Below are 18,440 nucleotides of genomic sequence, written 5' to 3' on the forward strand. Positions count from 1 at the left end.
TTTTAAATGCAATTTGTTGCTCAAATTAATCTGTCTCCATTTCCTATTTTAATTTAATCAAAATCCCAGTCAGTTCAGGGACTCTCACCCCTTTTCCTGAGCCTGTGCCCCAGCTGGCTTATCTACTGCCAAGGCGTGTCCTTGCCACGGCATCTGCTGACAGTATTGTCATTCCCTTCGGCGTCATTGTGGATGAAGTCTCCCTTTCCTCCCCACACAGCATCGCCTGGTGAATCCGGCCCTCTCTGAGCTAACACTCCGCTCTCTCTCTTGTGTTTGAGAAGCATTTTCCTGTGGATTCACTTCTGCTCCCTGTGGGGGACAGAATACAGCTCCCCAGCAATGTCCGTGTCTTGATCTCCCTCACCTGGGAATATGTTTCCTTGTATGGCAAAGGGAGATGAAAGTTGCAGGCAGCATTAAGGCTGCCAGTCAACTGACTTAAAGGTAGGCAGGCCATTCTGGATGACCCGGGTGGACCCAAGGTCCCCAGGCAAGCCAGTGGAAATGAGGTGATGTGAGAGACTTGCCAGCAAATACTGGCTTTGAAGAAAAAGGAAGGGGCCAGGAGCCAAGGAGTATGGGCAGCCTCTCAAAGTGAAAAACGGAAAGAAATGGAGCCTCCAGGAGGTAATGCAGCCCTGCCAACAGCTTGATTTCAGCCCTGTGAGACCCACTGCAGTCGTCTGACCTCCAGAACCGTGAGAGAGTAGATGTGTGTTGTTTGGAGTCACTACGTTTGTGGCTGTTATTGCAGCAACAGTAAACTAATACACTCCCTGTTTTACAGATGAGTAGACTGTGATTCAGAGAGGGCAGGGAAGTTATCCAAAGTCACAGAGCAGATAGATGACAGAGTTTCCTTCAGGGTGTGGCCAGGGAAGCAGGCAGTGCACAGGTCAGCTGCCCACAATGAACCTGGGGTTTAGCCTCACCTGCATACCATACAGAGGGCTAATGGCCTGCAGCTCGAGGTTTAAGCACAGCCCAATCAAAATTGAAAGAGCAGTACCCTTTCAGATCTTCCCCACCCACTGCACTGAATAACCCAGTGGAACAAGCATCTATAAATGATGTAAGCCTAAATGCATATTTTACAGGGGAAGGGAATGGGAAACATTGAACAATTCACCTTCATTTCAGATCCCTATAAGCATTTCCTAACTCCCTTGGTACCACTGTTTCCTACTCCCTCCAGGAAGTACTAGCCCACTTTATCTCTTCTCCTCCTCTTCCTCCTCTTCCTTCTCTTCTGCCTCAGGAGGCAGAACTTCCCTCGATTATGCAGAGCAATTCAGTTCCACTCTGGTCTCTACTTTCACAGTCGTTCTCGCACCCATCACGGTGCCCGCGAGTGCACAGTGCTTGAGTTAAGAGGACTTGCCCTCCCTGGAAGGGCCTTATCAACCCACTTCCATGACTTGGGCAAGCCCTGGCGATGTCCCATCCCCAGAGGTGTTATTTCTTCCAAACAAATGCAGTGTTGTCCCAAGAGCAATTCTGGTGGGTCCCTTTTTTCCACCTGTGCATTGGTAGAGTGAGTTGTCTTGAGTCGTGCCACACACATGCCCATCCTGGCCACTTGCTTTCAGGTCAACAGGAACTAGAATCCACCCAAAATGTCTGTGCCTAATTCTGGGCTCACCACACCATCTACACAGCATCTTTGGGAAGAGAAGACAAGATTGTGGCACTAGGGCTATCTCATGAAATTAGGGGAGGGAAAGAGACCCACAGAGTACTGAAGATGTCGGCACATGCCACACCTCACAGGGTAGCTCCTTCTTATGAGGGGGCCCTGTCACCTCAGAGTTTGAGGATCCGGAACCCAGGTAATGGGAGAAAAAGGCAGACCTTCTTGGAAAGCAGGATCCCAGGTTGGGTTTCTATCCATGGAGAGGCTTGGAAAGGATGAGGCTAGAGGCCCTAAGACATTCACAGCGGCGAGGGACCTCTCACTTTCAAGTGCATATTCCTGGCCCCAGTGCTGGGCAGAGGAGAAGTGGGTGCCAGGGCCCTGGGGTGGCTCCCCACCTGTGCTGCCTCCAAGGAGGAGAAATGAAAGAAGGCCAGCAGAGCAATGACCATGGAGGCATGACTCTTGCTTGGGGCATCTTGTTCCGGTTGACTCCGGCCCCTTCTTTTAATCCATTGTTTGACCTTGGCCAGCCAGGTGCATCTTCTGGTCCTGGATGACTTCATCCCTACAATGGAGTTGATGACACCGCATTCCCAAGACGAGATGGTGTTTGGAGATGGACTTTGTAGACTGGAGCTTGCCATGCAGGGGTAGATTTGGGGAGCAGAAGAGAGGAGGGAAGGCAGCTGGCGAAGGGGCAGGATGTTGGTTTACACTTGTCTGGGTTCCACAAGGCCAGAGACAATGTTCTTCCACCATGCAAGGATGCCCTGTCTTCTCTTAAGCATGTTCCCAGAACACCCACTCTCTGGGAGACAGCAGCTTCAGCTTGTCTTTGCTTCCGCGTCTTGGTACCTTTGACCCCGACACCCCTAGCCTACTTTCCCTGGTGCCTGACACAGCTGCCCCTCAGCAATTGAATGGGCAGAGCAGGCCACTGTGGACAGTGCTGCCAGGGGCTCATCCAGCAGCCTCGTCTCAACAGCAGTCATTGGCACAACAGCCGTGCGGTGATTCCAAGGTCTGCCTATGCTTTGTTCTTATTATGAAAAGAACAAGGAGCGGGAAACAGAGAAATGGAAGTTCAGACACTGGTGACAAGAAACGGAGCTTCCCTAAACCCACCCCACCTGAATGAGACCAACATGCCTCGGGGGCCGTAGGAAGTGTCTGGGGTCACTCATTGGGGCAGCGGGTGCATGTGCACCCCAGTGTGTGTGCACCCTGTGGTGAACCCCCAATGCTGGTGAGCACATCCTCAGGGCTGAAGCTTAAGCATGGCCCCAATGTGTCCCGGTGGTACTGCTTGGCTCTCCACCTTACTTTGTCAACTGAACCCTGCAACCAGACATCAGATTAGGAAAGAAAAGGACGACCCTAAGATGCAAGGGAGAAGTGCCAGAGGAGTCATCAAGGACTGTGTCAGAGAACAGTGAAGTGGATTAGGGATTCTGCCCTGTTTGGCCTGAAGTCTATCTGGCAGCTGGCAGCCACACAGGGTCTCCTCTGGCAGGTGTTATGAACAGAAGTAGGAAACCGCTCACTTGGCTGCCGGAATTTGGAATGTGAGACGTTTCAAGCTGCATCCATTTCTGAAGGATCCGAGTTGTGTGCATGTCTTGATTTCAACTGACCTTTCTCTCCAAACACTTCCTACTCTGCCTCCCTCCGCCTAAAACACACATAAACACCCCAAGTTCTGAGTCCGGGAGTTAATCCACTCAGATTGCTGACAGTCCCACCCAGCCATGCTCCCGGGCTGTCCCTCCTGGACTCCGGACAGCGGACAGCGTGGGGCGCAAGCCACCTCCTCTGGAGGCTCCCTGTCACAAACACTCCTAGAGCCTAACACAGAAGCTCTATGAGCCCCTAGAAAGACAAGCCCTGCCCAGAAAGGCAGGGAGCAGCGGTAAGGTGCAGTGCACCAGCTGGGCAGAAGGGGGCAGCTGGGCACTGTGCCAGGCATTGCTGCTTGGTGAGAAGGCAGGCCGAAGGTCAGATTCTCCCATTTTTCCAAAATGAGATGAAAATCTGGATTCTCTTATTATTTTATCTTAATAATATTTATGAAAGAAAAATAAATCTTGGGACCCCCAAATCACTAAACTAAAGGGAACAACAGTCAGACTGAGAATTTCTTAGGGCAATTCTGCCTCCCTTTCTGTTCAGTCACCCTTCTGCTCTTTGAGATAGATGCATATCTGACTGCCTTCTTTGGAAAGGCTAATCAGCAACTCAGAAGAAGGTAATCGTGTGTGTATCACCTATATGTGACCTGAAAGCTCCCTCCCCACCTCGGGTCTTCCTGCCTTTGCTTCAAGTTGTTCCACTTTTCCAGACCAAACCAATGCACTTCTTACATATATTGATTGATAGCTCATGTCTCCCTAAAATGTATAAAACCAAACAGTGCTCTGATCACCTTGAGTACATGTTGTCAGGACTTCCCGAGGCTGTGTCACAGGCGCGTCCTTAACCTTGGCAAAATAAGTAAACTTTTTTTTTTTTTTTTTTTTTGAGATGGAGTCTTGCTCTGTTACTCAGGCTGGAGTGCGGTGGTGAGATCTAGGCTCACTGCAACCTCCACCTCCTGGGTTCAAGCGATTCTCCTGCCTCAGCCTCCTGAGTAGCTGGAACTACAGGCTTGTGCCACCACGCCCAGCTCATTTTTGTATTTTTAGTAGAGATGGAATTTCACCATGATGGCCAAAATGGTCTGGATCTCTTAACCTCATGATCCACCAGCCTTGGCCTCCCAAAGTGCTGGGATTACAGGTGTGAGCCACTGTGCCTGGCCAAGTAAACTTTTTGTTTTCGTATTCAGAATTTTATTTTACAGTGTGTACACAAGAATAAAAATCTTCTTAGTGCTGTAACAATCTCAGAATTCTAACGTTTTGCTGCTAAAAGCAAATAATATAAGAATTGTTGTTCTCATTGGATAGATATTTCCTTGCTTTGTTTTAATTATATAATATTTTCTTCCATTTTTGGCACTTGCTATTTCCTTATTTTGATTATTTTTTTCTCTTTTTTTTCCTCTGCAAACACTGTGGCACCTTGGGCCCTTGTTACTGCTTGGTTGCAAGCATCCAGAAGCAGCTAACAAAATGAACAAGTGGAAAAACAACTTTTCCCTGTGCTTCGTTTACTAAAGCTTCTTTTTTTTTGTTTGTTTGGTGGTCTTGACGGTATGATTTTGGACTACCTAATATATAACATGTTGTGCTAGGAAAAACTTCTAACATATACATGTATTGTTTTCATTTAAAAATTAATTAAAGAGAAAGGGAAAAGACGCATTTTAATGTCCCAGGAATTGAAACTAAAATTTTCTGTTTCAGCCGGACCCCTGTGTCCCTCTTGATTTGCTGATATCATGTGCCATGTGATAGCCAGTACATACGTGTCTGCTGGGTAAGCAGGAAAATTCTGGGGGCAAGATAGTTTTGAGAAGCTTATAATCTGACTGGGGGAGACAGATCTTGAAAATTTGGAAAGATATTTAATTTCTAATTTTCTTTTTTTGAGATGAAGTCTCGCTCTGTTGCCCAGGCTGGAGTGCAGTGGCGAGATCTCTGCTCACTGCAACTTCTACCTCCCAGGTTCAACCGATTCTCCTGCCTCAGCCTCTGGAGTAGCTGGAATTACAGGTTAATTTTTGTATTTTTAGTAGAGATAGGGTTTCACTATGTTAGTCAGGCTGGTCTCAAATCCCTGACTTCAGGTGATCTGCATTCCTTGGCCTCCCGAAGTGCTGGGATTACAGGTGTGAGCCACTGTGCTCAGCCTAATTTCTAATTTTCTTAAAAGCAAATAAAAGAAACATCAATTGACCATAATTCTGCACATTTCTCATCTCCGTATCACTACGGTAAAGCAATCATGAAACCTGCCATTTCACTACAAACTTACATGCTCTCCTTTTATTAATGCTGAGTATGAACACAAAACATGATCACATGTTTGAAAGAAAAACATTGCTTTGTTCTTTGACAATTTCAAAATAAGGTACTTTGACTTTTTATTCCTTTTAAGAGTTTCTGTAGTTGATGGTTTTATTCTCGCTATACAGCTCTCCTTTGATCTGTATTACCTCAGCTCCTCAGAGATACAGCAAGGGTAGAGAGTCCTCATTTAAAAAACATTTCTTAATTGTACATGTTTAAAAGCTAATATTTAAGTAAAAACCTCTTAATCCTCCAACCTTATTCCCACTGTGAATAATCTGGTTTAATATGTTAAGTCTATAAATTTGTTCTTTCTCCTCAAAAAAAAAAAAAAAAAAAAAAAAGTTAAGAAACTTTACAAGAATTATAGGTTTAAACAAATTGCTGAGAGAAATGAGAGTCCTGTCACTTAACCCCTGCTAACATGCGGTGTTCAAGCCTGCCAGTGTCAGCACCTTTTGCTTGTCATCACCGCTAGTTGTTTCACCACCATGCTGGCTAGGAGTCTTCTTAGTCATTCTTTTCTTCTCCTTGGTGGTGTCTGTACTCTGGCTTCAGCTCCCATGTGTTTTTGTGGATCCCTTTTACATACTGAACACCAATTTCTTTTAAAATTAGCCAGGCATGGTGGCACACGCCTGCACTCCCAGCTACTTGGGAGGCTGAGGCAGGAGAATCACTTGAACCTGGGAGGCAGAGGTTGCAGTGAGCTAAGATCGTGCCACTGTAGTCCAGCCTCGGCGACAGAGTAAGACTCCTTCTCAAAAAAAAAAAATTTCCTTCAGGTACCCCACAGGTTGTTTTGTGATGTCCACCAAGTCCTTAAGATTACAGTATTGATGTTTCTCAAAGGCTGAAAATAGCATGTCTAAAACATGTTGTTTATCAGCTAGAGTTCACTTTCCATCGTCTTTGTTTTTCCTTTCATACTCAATATTGTGTTGATGATTAGCAACAGGTTTGTAATTGGTTGTTACAACTTTGTCCAGTTGTGATAGCTTCACAGGTTTGGAAGACTCTTCCATTTGTAATCTTTTTAATTGCATGTAGTTTTCACTGGCAGTTGGTTGGCATTCAGCTCTTTGTATCACAATTCTTTCCAATGACAACTTATCTGATGAGCTCTCAGTAAATACTGTTAATGTCTGTCCTCCGACACTTTGCACCCAAATGGATGTTTTCTAGGAGCACTGACTGAAGCCGGTTTTCCAGCAATATCATGAATATTTGCAAGATCCTTATTCAAAGTAAATGACACCTCAGTCCTTCTTTTATTCTTGGCAATCTGCAGTTTCCCAACTTAACCTCTTCCAGGAGCTTTAGCCCATTGCTGTGACAAATATTTAGGAACCTTGACTAGCCACACTCCTGTGAACATTGGCGCTAGTCAGGTCGAGTTCCCCATGCTTGACGGTGGGTCTGTCGCCTGCAGAGGTGTGTGGGCTGCAGCAGCCACCCTAGGAGCTGGAGGGTTGCAGAGAGAGCCTCGGGCAAGCCACGCTGAGAGGTGAAGAGCCGATGTTCCTTACCTGCCAGAACACTGGGAACCTGGGGAAAGAGCCCAAGCAAACTTTTCAAATTAACTGAGGCCTGTCTCAAATTTTCAGGGTTCGCATATTTAATTGTAATTACTATGACATTTTAATATTACTAAAATTATATTATTTTATTATTTTAAAAGCTTTAAAATCATCCCAAGGCCAAACAAAACATATCTGTGAGCTGGAAATTTGTGGGGCACTGGGGACAGAGGCAGAGTGTCCCAATGGCCTTGTGTGCCTGCAGTGCCTGGCATGTTGTAGGCAGTCAGCAAACAGTTCCTGAATGAATGAATAAATGACTGGATGGATAAGTGAATGAATGAAAGGGCTGGCAGGATGCCCTGGTTCCCACGGGCCTGGGATGCTCACGTTTGCCCCGTATCCCGAGAGAGAACACGGTGTCCAGAGGGAGGTGGCAGGGCTGGTATGGACATAGGCCTGGCTGGCGGCCACCCGTGGCCAGGAGCTGGACTGGGGAGGCCTGGCCCTGCTTGGATCAGCCTTGGAGCCCCTGTGGACACTCCAATTCTCCAGGCAACGGCTTCCAGTCCCTTAGCCCCTTGAGTCACAGTTTAACACAAACACACGGACGTGAGTTAGCACAGCCCCAAAGGAGGCCCCTCACTGCACCCCTCAATGCCCTCTCTTTGCAGCTTTTCCCAGCCCATCACATCTGCAGGAGACTCAGTTCTGAGAGGCCAGGCTGGGAGGGGTGGGGGCTGAGCGGAAGGGAGGAACCAAGCTCTCCCCTACAGCCCAGGGAGCCAGAGGCTGGCATTCTGGTCCAGGACTTCGGGTTCTCCGTGAGCCTCTCTGTCCTCCAAGACGATGGAAGCTGTGTTTGGGGTCTCTCGTGAGCACAACACTCCACTATTTGTGCCTGTGTGCACGCTGTGCCATGGATATATGAGCCCTTTTTATTCGGGTACACAACCAGCTATGTTTTGTGTGTACACCACTGGAGTTATATGTCGGTAGGGGTGCACAGTGTGCAAGCTTCTGGTATGTGAGTGTAGGTGTCTTTGTGTGCAAAAAGCCCCTACTATGTGCATCATTTTGATGCACATCATTTTGAAAAGACCATAGTGTGTACACCAGTGTGTGTCTGTGTGCCCCACCTGAGGTGTTTCTGTGCATGCAAAGGCTGCGTGTGCACCACTCCCCGTGTGTGTGCACCCTGCTGTGTGTGCCCCCTGTTGTGTGAACACACCCAGCTGTGTGTGCCGCTGCGCACATCCCCAGGGCCAAAGCGTGAGCGTGGCCCCGGTGTGTCCCGGCGGCGAGGCTTGGTTCTTTCGCCTCACTTTGAATGCTTGCCGTCTGAATCTCCCACTAAGACGTCAGGCCACTCGGACCTGAGTGTTCGTGGCGGCCGGGCCGGCTCTGGGATCCCAGGCTGTGGCGCTGGGGTGGAGCGCTGGCCCTGGGTCGAGAGGTTGCCGCAGCCTGCATTCCTGGACGCGCGCGCACAGGCTGGAATCCGTACATTCCATTCATAACATTCCCGCAAGCGGGGCGGGGCTGGGAGGAGACGCAAAGCCCGAGAGTGAGTGATTAAAAGGAAGAAAGAAAGGCTTCTTGAAGCTCCAGGCTGTGTGTTTTCTTGCGCGCCCTGGCGCAGGCCCGGGCGCTTAAGCGCCCTTTAAAGGCAGGAACACGTGAGTGGTTTGCGGAGCAGCCTGGCCCCGCCGCGCGCTGGTGGCCTGAGGCTCCATTTGTCCTCCGTGGAGGGCGCGGTGCGGCAGGACTCAGGGAGCCGCGTCCTCTCCCAGGCGGCCTTTGTGGCTGTGGCCGGGACAGGGAAAAGCTGCCCAGGCCAAGAGGGCGGGGGCGTCAGAGGCAGCCAGCGCAGCCTTTGCGCAACTGAAGCGCCCGCTCTCAGGTCCACTGAGGAGCCGGTCTTATTATCACTCCCATTTCCTCCCTGATGAGGAAACCGAGGCTCAGAGACAGGAAGTACCTTGTGCGATTTATTCTGTTCCCAGGCCTGGTGCCTCCTCCCGTTTATGGCAATACCGACTGCCTTTGCAAGGACCCAGCACCTCACCAGGTGTTTCTGCTCTCCTGACCCCCACATCTCCCTTAGCTCAGTGCCACTCTCCTCCGGGCCGTCCTCTTCATCCTCCTGCATTTTCTAGCGCCCCTTCTCTTAGCACTGTGTGTGCCGTTCCACTGCCCTCCCCGGCTGAGCCAGGCCTTCCCTAATGACAGGGCCTGTGAACCACCTGTGCTAGGTCACTGGGCAGCAAGGACTCTAGAGGCGGGCAGTGGAGCAGGCGGGAGTCTAGTTGGGGGGGACGTCCTGACATCTGGAGGGTAGAGCCTTGCTCTCCTTGAGACAGAAGCCTGGAGAACAGGAAAGAAAAGGCAGAATCTGACCTGGCCCCTGGTGGGCAGGGAGGCCCGTGGGATGGGGGACGACCAACTTATTTGGGACAAATGGTGCGAGACACTCTGCCGGGACAACTCTGGTCGCATCCCAGAGCTGGGCAAGGACAACATGGAGAAGGCGACTTGACTCCACGTGTGACTGGCCCTGGCCAGGGGTGGGGCTGGAGAGGGCACAGGCTTTGCTGTGGGCCCCTGAGGACAGCTTTCCAGAGCTGGGAGTAGTTGGGGGAAGAAAGGAGGCAGCAGGGCAGTCCCTGCAGAGGGAACGGCAAGGAGAAAAGCTGTGTGGGAGGGAGCATGGGGTGAGCCTTAGGGTCACCTAGCAGGCAGATGGGGACAACCGAGTCATTAGATTACAGAATACCTCCTTCAAAAGATGGAGGGCAGAGTGATGTCTTTGCACGCCCTCTGCTACACCTTGCACAGGCTGGCATTCTGTATTTATTCACTTGGTAGTTCCTGTCCACCTCCCAGATTCACCTGCAGAACAGAGTAAGTGCTTAGAGGTTTGCTGATTGATGAAGAAGGTGCTAGAACAGGCTGGACCCTAACACTCCCTGCTTTGTCAACCAAACATCAGGTTAAAATACCGGGTAGGAGCCTGGGCTGGCAAGGGCTGGCCAGGTAATTGAAGGTCATCTCAGCAGGGCTCTCTACCTGCTCAGTCTTCTAGAGCCATTCCCCAGTGGTGGTGTGACCTTGGACAAGCTCCTTCATTTCTCTAGCCTCTGTGGGCAGCAGTGGCCCACAGCACTAGGAACGCTGTCTGCACAGAGGCCACTCAGCAGAGCTGTGCTGGCTCTTTCCTCATCAACGAGCTCTTCATCCTCCTTCATTTTCCTGGCCATGATGAGCTCCTCTGAAGCCATCCTTTCAGCACAGAAACTCCAAGTTGTCCTGATTTGTGCTTACCAGGGCACCTGTTTGCAGCAGTTTGGAGGACTGAGTGGTTTTTAAAGTGGTCCAGAGAGCTCTGGGGCCCCAATACACTTTCAGGGCATCTTCAAGGTGAAAACCATGTTCGTGACAATGTTAACATATTACTCCTCTTTCTCATTCCCTCTTGGAGGCATGGCAGCAACTTCCAACAGGTATGACAAGGTCATTGCTTTGACAGCCAATGGGCAGGTGTTGTGATGTCACCACTCTGACAGCATGTGTTCCTGTGCTTTAAAATTTCCTCCAAAGTTGGTTAAGGGATACAGAAATACAGTTAGATAGAAGGAACAAATGCTAGTATTTGGCAGTATGATAGTGAAATGATAGGTTAACAGTAATTTCTTGTCTATTTCAAAATAGCTAAAAGAGATTTGTAATGTTTACAACAGAAAGAAAAGATACATGTTTGAGATAATATATATTCCAATTATCTTGATTTGATCATTGAATATTGTATATATGTATCAGAATATCATATGTACCTCCAAAATATATACAACCTAATACAGATAAAAAAACAAATAAATAAGCCTCTCAGTTTTCTTTTCTTTTCCGTTTTCTTTTTTTTTTTTTTTTTTTTTTTTGAGATAGAGTCTCGCTCTGTCACCTAGGCTGGAGTGCAGTGGTGAGATCTCAGCTCACTGCAACTTCTGCCTCCCAGATTCAAGCCATTCTCCTGCCTCAGCCTCCTGAGTAGCTGGGATTACAGATGCATGCCACCGTACCCAGCTAGCCTCTCATTTTTCATTTCAAATACATTACATACCAAAAGGTATAATTCACCATTTTTTTTAAAAGCTCATCAAGGTCTACAGCAATTTTTAATTTATTCATTAAGAGTGTAAAGGGGAAGGCTGGGCGCGGTGGCTCACGCCTATAATCCCAGCACTTTGGGAGGCCGAGGCGGGTGGATCACGAGGTCAAGAGATCGAGACCATCCTGGCCAACATGGTGAAACCCCGTCTCTACTAAAAATACAAAAATTAGCTGGGCATGGTGGCACGTGCCTGTAATCCCAGCTACTCAGGAGGCTGAGGCAGGAGAATTGCCAGAACCCAGGAGGCGGAGGTTGCAGTGAGCCGAGATCGCACCATTGCACTCCAGCCTGGGTAACAAGAGCGAAACTCTGTCTCAAAAAAAAAAAAAAAAAAAAAAAAAAAGAGTGTAAAGGGGTCCTGAGACTACAATTTTGAGAATCACTGGCTTAAACAGAGTTTAAACCCAGGTTCTGTCCCTGAACGTCTACAAGGCCTGGAGGAAATTACTTTAAACATGTGAAGGCTCAGTTTCTCTTCTTAAAAGGAGGAAAAAGGCACCTTCCTTATTGTGTGATGTGGCTCATTACTGACACAATGCAAACAAAACACACAGATATGAGCCCAGCCCTCCTGCATGGTGGAGCCCTCCTTCCAGGTGGAGGCTGCCAGCTGCCCTGGCTTGCGCTCCAAGGACCAGGGTGTCCATGGGCTTTGGAGGGACTCTTAGCAGCTAGCTCCTCAGAGGCTGGCAAACAAGGACAAGCAGAGCCCCTGCCCCAGATTATTCATCCAGCCTGGCACCTTCCCCAGGCGGGCGCCCGGCCAGCTGCCTGAGTACACATTTTCCTACATGTCCAAGGTGTGAGAAAAGTAACACGTTTGTTGTTGATCTTGTTGGAAAAGCCTGGTTTTAAAGAGCAGCATGTTTTCAACTTGTTGCGAAGTACATTCTGTAATTCCTGACCAAAATACCAACTGACGTAAAAATAAAAAAATAAAAAAAAAAACCTCCTTCATGGAAAAAATATTTTGTTTGGAAACTGATCCGTTAACGCTGGTGGAGGGTGCGACGCCTCCTCCACCTCCTCCCAGGGCCTTTCGGGGAGGGTCGGCTATCCCTGCAGAATGCCGGGACTCAGCCTGGGCAGCCTGGCTTCTGCCACTAGAGGCACAGAAGTCAAACATCCAGAGAAAACCACAGGGGAAAAGGAGCTATTCAAACTGAAAAGAGAATTCAGTGAGGTGGCCAGTTACAAAATAAATATACAAACCTTGTGGCTTGCCAAGTGCCCCAAAATAGCCGTAACAAAATATATTGGGGGAAAAAAGGACCCATTCACAATTCAATAAGAAATTAGAAATCCCTAGGAGTAAACTAAACAAGGAAACATGTACAGGACCTAAAATCAGAAGGCTCCAACCCTTACCTGAGAAGCACAAATGTAGTATATATATATACATACATACACGCACACATATACACACATACACATCCCTGGAGAGAAAGACATAATATTGCAAAAATGTCCATTTTCTAGCAAGAAATATTTGAAAAGAAAACCAGGGGAGCAGGGAATGAGATTTGCCTTATCAGATATTAAAGCTAAAAATCTTTTAAACATTGAATTCCCGATGCCAGAATGCAGTGGAACAGAATCAGAACGCCACATGCCCACTGGAAGTTATGTAAGCATTTAATATGTGATAAGATGACCTTTCAGATTAGTGTGCAAATCATAGGCTTTTTTCAATAAACAGTTTGGGCAAATGGCCAATCCCTAGAAATGAAATAAAGTTAGGTTTCTGTTTCTCACTCTAGATGGATTAAAGATTCGTACGTAACATGAAACCATAAAAACATGAGAAGCATATATCAGTGAATATTAATGTAATCCTGGGGGTAAGGGAGAACTTAATAAACATGAAACCAGAGATTGAAACAATAAGGGAAAAGGTAAATGGGTTTGACCGGAAAAAAAGTTAAAGCTTCACTGTGTCAATAAATACAAACTAATCTGTGCATTGAAAAGACTTTAGTAGCTTTGACTGCAACCTTTTTCAACTTCTTGATAACACAGGGCAAGATGAAACTTGCCACATTCATCCAGGCAGGGAATATTCATCTAGTGCTTGAAAAAAAAAAAAAAAGTCTGGGTGCAGTGGCTCACGCCTGTAATCTCAGCACTTTGGGAGGCCGAGGTAGGCGGATCACCTGAGGTCAGGAGTTCAAGGCCAGCCTGGTCAACATGACGAAACCCTGTCTCTACTAAAAAATACAAAAATTAGCCGGGCATGGTGGCAGGTGCCTGTAATCCCAGCTACTTGGGAGGCGGCAGCTGAACAATCACTTGAGCCCGGGAGGCAGAGTTTGCGGTATGCCAAGATCGTGCCACTGCACTCCAGCCTGGGCAACAGACCAAGACTCCATCGAAAAAATAAATAAATAAATAAAAAAGACCCCTGCCCTGCCTTAATGGAGTAGACATCAAGAATGACAGACAACTAACAAGAAAGCAAACAAACAAAAGACTGCCCATTGAAAACCTGTATCAAAACTCAAATGAACAACAAAGTTTGGGGCTGGGCTCAGTGGTTTACACCTGTAATCACAGTGCTTTGGGAGACTAGGGAGGGAGTATCGCTTGAGGCCAGGAGTTCAAGGTCAGCCTAGGCAACATACTGAGACCCTAACTCCACAGAAAACAAAATAATTAGCGAGGTGTAGTGGCTCATGCCTATAATCCCAGCCCCAGCTACGGGGAGGCTGAGGTGGGAGATCGCCTGAGCCCAGGAGGTAGAGGCTGCATGGAGCTATGATTGTGCCACTATACTCCAGCCTGGGCAACGGAGTGAGACCCTGTCTTAAAAAAATAAAATCCAAGGTATTGGAGAAGCTGCTAATAACAGCAGATGGCAATCAACTTGGAGATACCTATCCATACTGCAACTCAGAAGTGTTCTAAAATCTCCATCTAGTCTTGCAGTAGATTGTTTTCAGAGAACTCTTCTTCTGTACTTTTTTCCTTCTTTAGTATTTTTTCGTCATCCCATGCTATTTCCTTTTTCTTCTACTCATCACTGAAAGACTGAATGTTCACAGCCTATCGTATAAATAATAATAAATAAATGTACAATTTCAAGTGCTGCTATGAAGGAAAGTTCCTGACTGTAGACGGTCTATGGGTGTGTCTTTCTAATTTTAATAGTTTTCTATTCATTTTAAGGTGTATTTAGAAAAAAATTGTTTTCCATTTATGGGAGAGATATGATATTATCTTTTTTATAATTATTCTTCTTTTATTGAGACAGGGTCTTGCTCTGTTGCCCAGCCTGGAGTGTAGCAATGCAATCACAGCTCACTGCAGCCTCAACCTCCTGGGCTCAAGTGATACTCCTGCCTCAGCCTCCCATGGCTCCGGGACCGTATGTGCACACCTCCATGCACAGCTGATTTTTAAAAAACTTCTTGGATGGGCGTGGTGGCTCACGCCTGTAATCCCAGCATTTTGGGAGGCCGAGGCAGGCCGATCACCTGAGGTCGGGAGTTTGAGACAGCCTAACCAACATGGAGAAACCCTATCTTTACTAAAATACAAAATTAGCTGCAGGTGGTGGGGCAGGCCTAAAATCCAGCTACTCGGGAGGCTGGGGCAGGAGAATTGCTTGCCTAGAGCAATGGGAAGTATTGGGAGATTAGACAAAGAGGTCTAGACAAAGTGGGGGGCTTGAGCTGAGGCAGAGGAGCAAAGGGGTTGAGGGCAATCAAGGGAGTGAGCATGGAAGACAAGAATAAGAACCTAGGAGGCGGAGGTCGTGGTGAGCCGAGATTGCGCCATTATACTCGCCTGGGCAACAACAGCAAAACTCCAACTCAAAAAAAAAAAAAATACTTGCAGAGATGGGTTCTGGCTGTGTTACCCAGGCTGGTCTCACACTCCTGGGCTTAAGTGATTCTTCTGCCTTGGCCTCTCAATGTGATGGTATTACAGGCATGAGCCACCTTACCTGGCCATTTCCTTTTAAATAAATATATTTCAGTAAGGAGTTGACTTGAAGAACAAGATTATATACATACTAATACAGGTGGTTCAAGTGCATGGGGAAATTCATGAACTTGAAAAGGCAAAGAGCTGACATTGGGGAATTGCTGCTGACCTCAAAGAGCAGCTGCAGAAGGGCTTGGCTCAGGCCGCGTGCCAGGACCACTAATGGGAAGTATTGGGAGATTAGACAAAGAGGTCTAGACAAAGTGGGGGGCTTGAGCTGAGGCAGAGGAGCAAAGGGGTTGAGGGCAATCAAGGGAGTGAGCATGGAAGACAAGAATAAGAACATTTCGGCTATGACAAAAGAGCCTCCTGGTACAATCCTGGCCAGGCTTGAACAGGGGCAATAGTGAGGGACTCAGTTCTGGAGCCAGGCTTCCTGGGTTCAAATCCCAGCTTATTCTTCCTAGGTGAGGTAGTGACTCTCTCTGTCCTTGGCTTTCCTGGGTACACAATGATGATGAGAGTGGCCATCTCATGGAACACTGACTATGCCTCAACTTCCTCCTCTACAAAATGGAGCCTTAAATAATCCCTTGCTCCTAGAGAGCAGCGAGTTTTGAGTGTTTCATGAGGTGAGGTGCACAGAACAGCTCCCTGCAGAGGCAGCTCTCAGCAGATACCACTTCCATTCCCTCTGCAGGCTCCCATTCTGACCGCCGCCAATATGAATGGGGGATGCACAGACGCCCAGGTGAGCTACCCTGCATTTTCCATCCCCTTTCACCCTCTGACCTGCTCAGTGTCCTAGGAGGCTCACCTCTAGGGGCCCTCGCCCTTGAGGTCCTGCAGGACAATGGGAAGCTCTGACATTGGCTGGCAGGATAGAAGTCCCAGGCTATCCTGTCCCCATATCCAGCTCTGTGGACATATTTTGGGTGTGGCTTCCTCTTCTTTGTCCCTGCAGGCCCAGGAGGTTCACGTCTCTCCCACTGGGGCTCCATCTCCCCCATCTTGTTGGTCCCTTCCCTGCTGCTCACATTACCTGTTGGTCACCAGCTACTCCCTTAAACTCTTTTCTGGTGCCCTTTGCAGTGACCTTCTGTGCCCCCCGGCCTTCCTCTGACTGATATCCCACGAGTTTTGTCTCTATCTGCACAAAGCTGTGCTTGCTCCTACTAAACCTTCAGATTGCAAGGCCCCAACCAGCTGTAGAAGCTCACCTTGGGCCCTACCCGCCCCCCCACCGGCCCCAACAGGTCCATTTCCCTGGGCCTGCCCCTCCCAAGACCCGTCCTGGCACGCCTGTGGTCTCCCCCAGCAAGATTCACAGCTCTTCCACAGCGGGACGGGACTAGCTCTCTGCTCTGCTTCCCACCCACCCCCATAGCAGCAGGGGACCAACCTCCAATGGCCTGGTAAGGATTATGTCCATTGTTAAGCCAGAATTTGTTTCACTGCAGGGTGAAACCAGACCACAGAGAACCTTTAGAATGTCATGTTAACCCTGGAAGTGATGGGAAGCTCTGCTCAGAAGGTGTCTGAGTGAGCCGGGGTGAGATGAAGCTAAAGAGAGGAAGCTGCTCCCAGACCAGACCCAGAACTCTTTCCCCAACCTTGCTGTCCCTAGCAGCCTCCATCTGTTTCTCCTCTTCTTCCCTGCCTTCCTTCCTTCCTTCTTCCTCCCTACCTTCTTTCCTTCCGTCCTCCCTTCTGCTTCCTTCTTCCTTTTTTCTTCCCCCTTCTTTTCTCCCATCTTCCTTTCTTCCTCCCTCTTTCCTTCTTTTCTTTCTCCTTCTTCCTCTGCCTCCTTCCTTTCACCTTTCTTCTTCCCTTTTCTTCTTCCTTCCTCTTTTCTTCCTTCATTTTTCTTTTCCCCTTTGCTTTTTTCTTTTTCCTTTCTTCCTTCCTTTCTTGGCACCAGGAGGTACTTCGTGGCTTGAATAGACACAGTTTAATACTAGTATTGACAGCAAATTTTAGCCACTCCTGACACAGTCTCCCCTACCCAGACATTGCGGAGGCAAAGCTTGTGAAACACTGCGAAATTTCAACAGTGTTGGAAATTGGAAGTCTTGCTCAACAGCTCATCAGAGGCCTTCCCTGAGCATTAGCGTGTGATAGCTGTGTGGGGCAGCCAGCTATCTCATGTCTTCCTCTCCCATGCCCATGCTTCTTCTCCAGCACTATCTTTTTATTTATTTATTTTTTTTGAGATGGAGTTTCACTCTTGTTACCCAGGCTGGAGTGCAATGGTGCGATCTCGGCTCACTGCAACCTCCGCCTCCTGGGTTCAAGCAATTCTCCTGCCTCAACCTCCTGAGTAGCTGGGATTACAGGCACGCACCACCATGCCCAGCTAATGTTTTGTATTTTTAGTAGAGACGAGGTTTCACCATGTTGACCAGGATGGTCTCGATCTCTTGACCTCATGATCCACCCGCCTCGGCCTCCCAAAGTGCTGGGATTACAGGCTTGAGCCACCGCACCCGGCCTCCAGAACTATCTTGAGACGGCAATTCCCTGCAAGCTAAACAGCCCCAAGAACCCTCTGAGAGGCTACAGTGACCTACTTGGGGAGCCTAGGAGACCCAGGGGCCTTGCACTTTGGGTTATGGTTTTTCTTGCCAGAGGAAAACCCTGCAGATTGCTGCAAGCTGCAGCAATAAACTCATGCCTTTGTGGAAGAACAGCCAGACCACAGGCTCTCGGAAGACCCAACCCTCAGGACAGCAGAGGCTCACAACATGAAAGCCTCTAGGCCACCAGGAAGTTGGCAAGAAATGTTTAGCTCAAGTTACCCTCCTCTCAAGAGGTAGAGGGAGGGGCACTCATCCGCTCTGTTTACCAACCAGCACCGGGTTCATATGGTTCTCTCCTTCAAGTAGGAGTAAGCAGGGGGAAATGGGGCCTGAAAAAATTTTAGATCAGAGAAGACAGAGACTGAAGGCTCTGCCATGGGCAAAATTAAAGAAATTGCCAGGAAACTACACTCACAAAGGAAGAGCATATTTGTTGAGACTACTGAATACAAAAGGAAAATGTCCATTGCAGTAAACATTGCAAAGCAATCTCAACAAAATTCTAGAAAGCTGGGGAATCTGTGAAACAAGATATTAATGCTAATAAAGCAAGAAGCGAAGATTAAATGGGAGATGATGAGGGGCAAGATATGCATAGATTTTTACCTCTTCGTTTGGAAATGAAAGAATGAAGGAAAATGGTAACAATAAGAATAG

The 18,440-nt window shown here is 48.0% G+C and overlaps 1 pseudogene; it reads right to left on the minus strand.

Annotated features, from left to right (window-relative positions):
* Positions 1-6,350: 6,350 nt before the first annotated feature.
* LOC116543588 lies at positions 6,351-9,261 on the minus strand (annotated as a pseudogene).
* Positions 9,262-18,440: the final 9,179 nt, after the last annotated feature.

Source organism: Sapajus apella, unplaced genomic scaffold (genome assembly GCF_009761245.1).
Source record: "Sapajus apella isolate SASKATOON/1434 unplaced genomic scaffold, GSC_monkey_1.0 scaffold190, whole genome shotgun sequence".
NCBI lineage: Eukaryota > Metazoa > Chordata > Mammalia > Primates > Cebidae > Sapajus > Sapajus apella.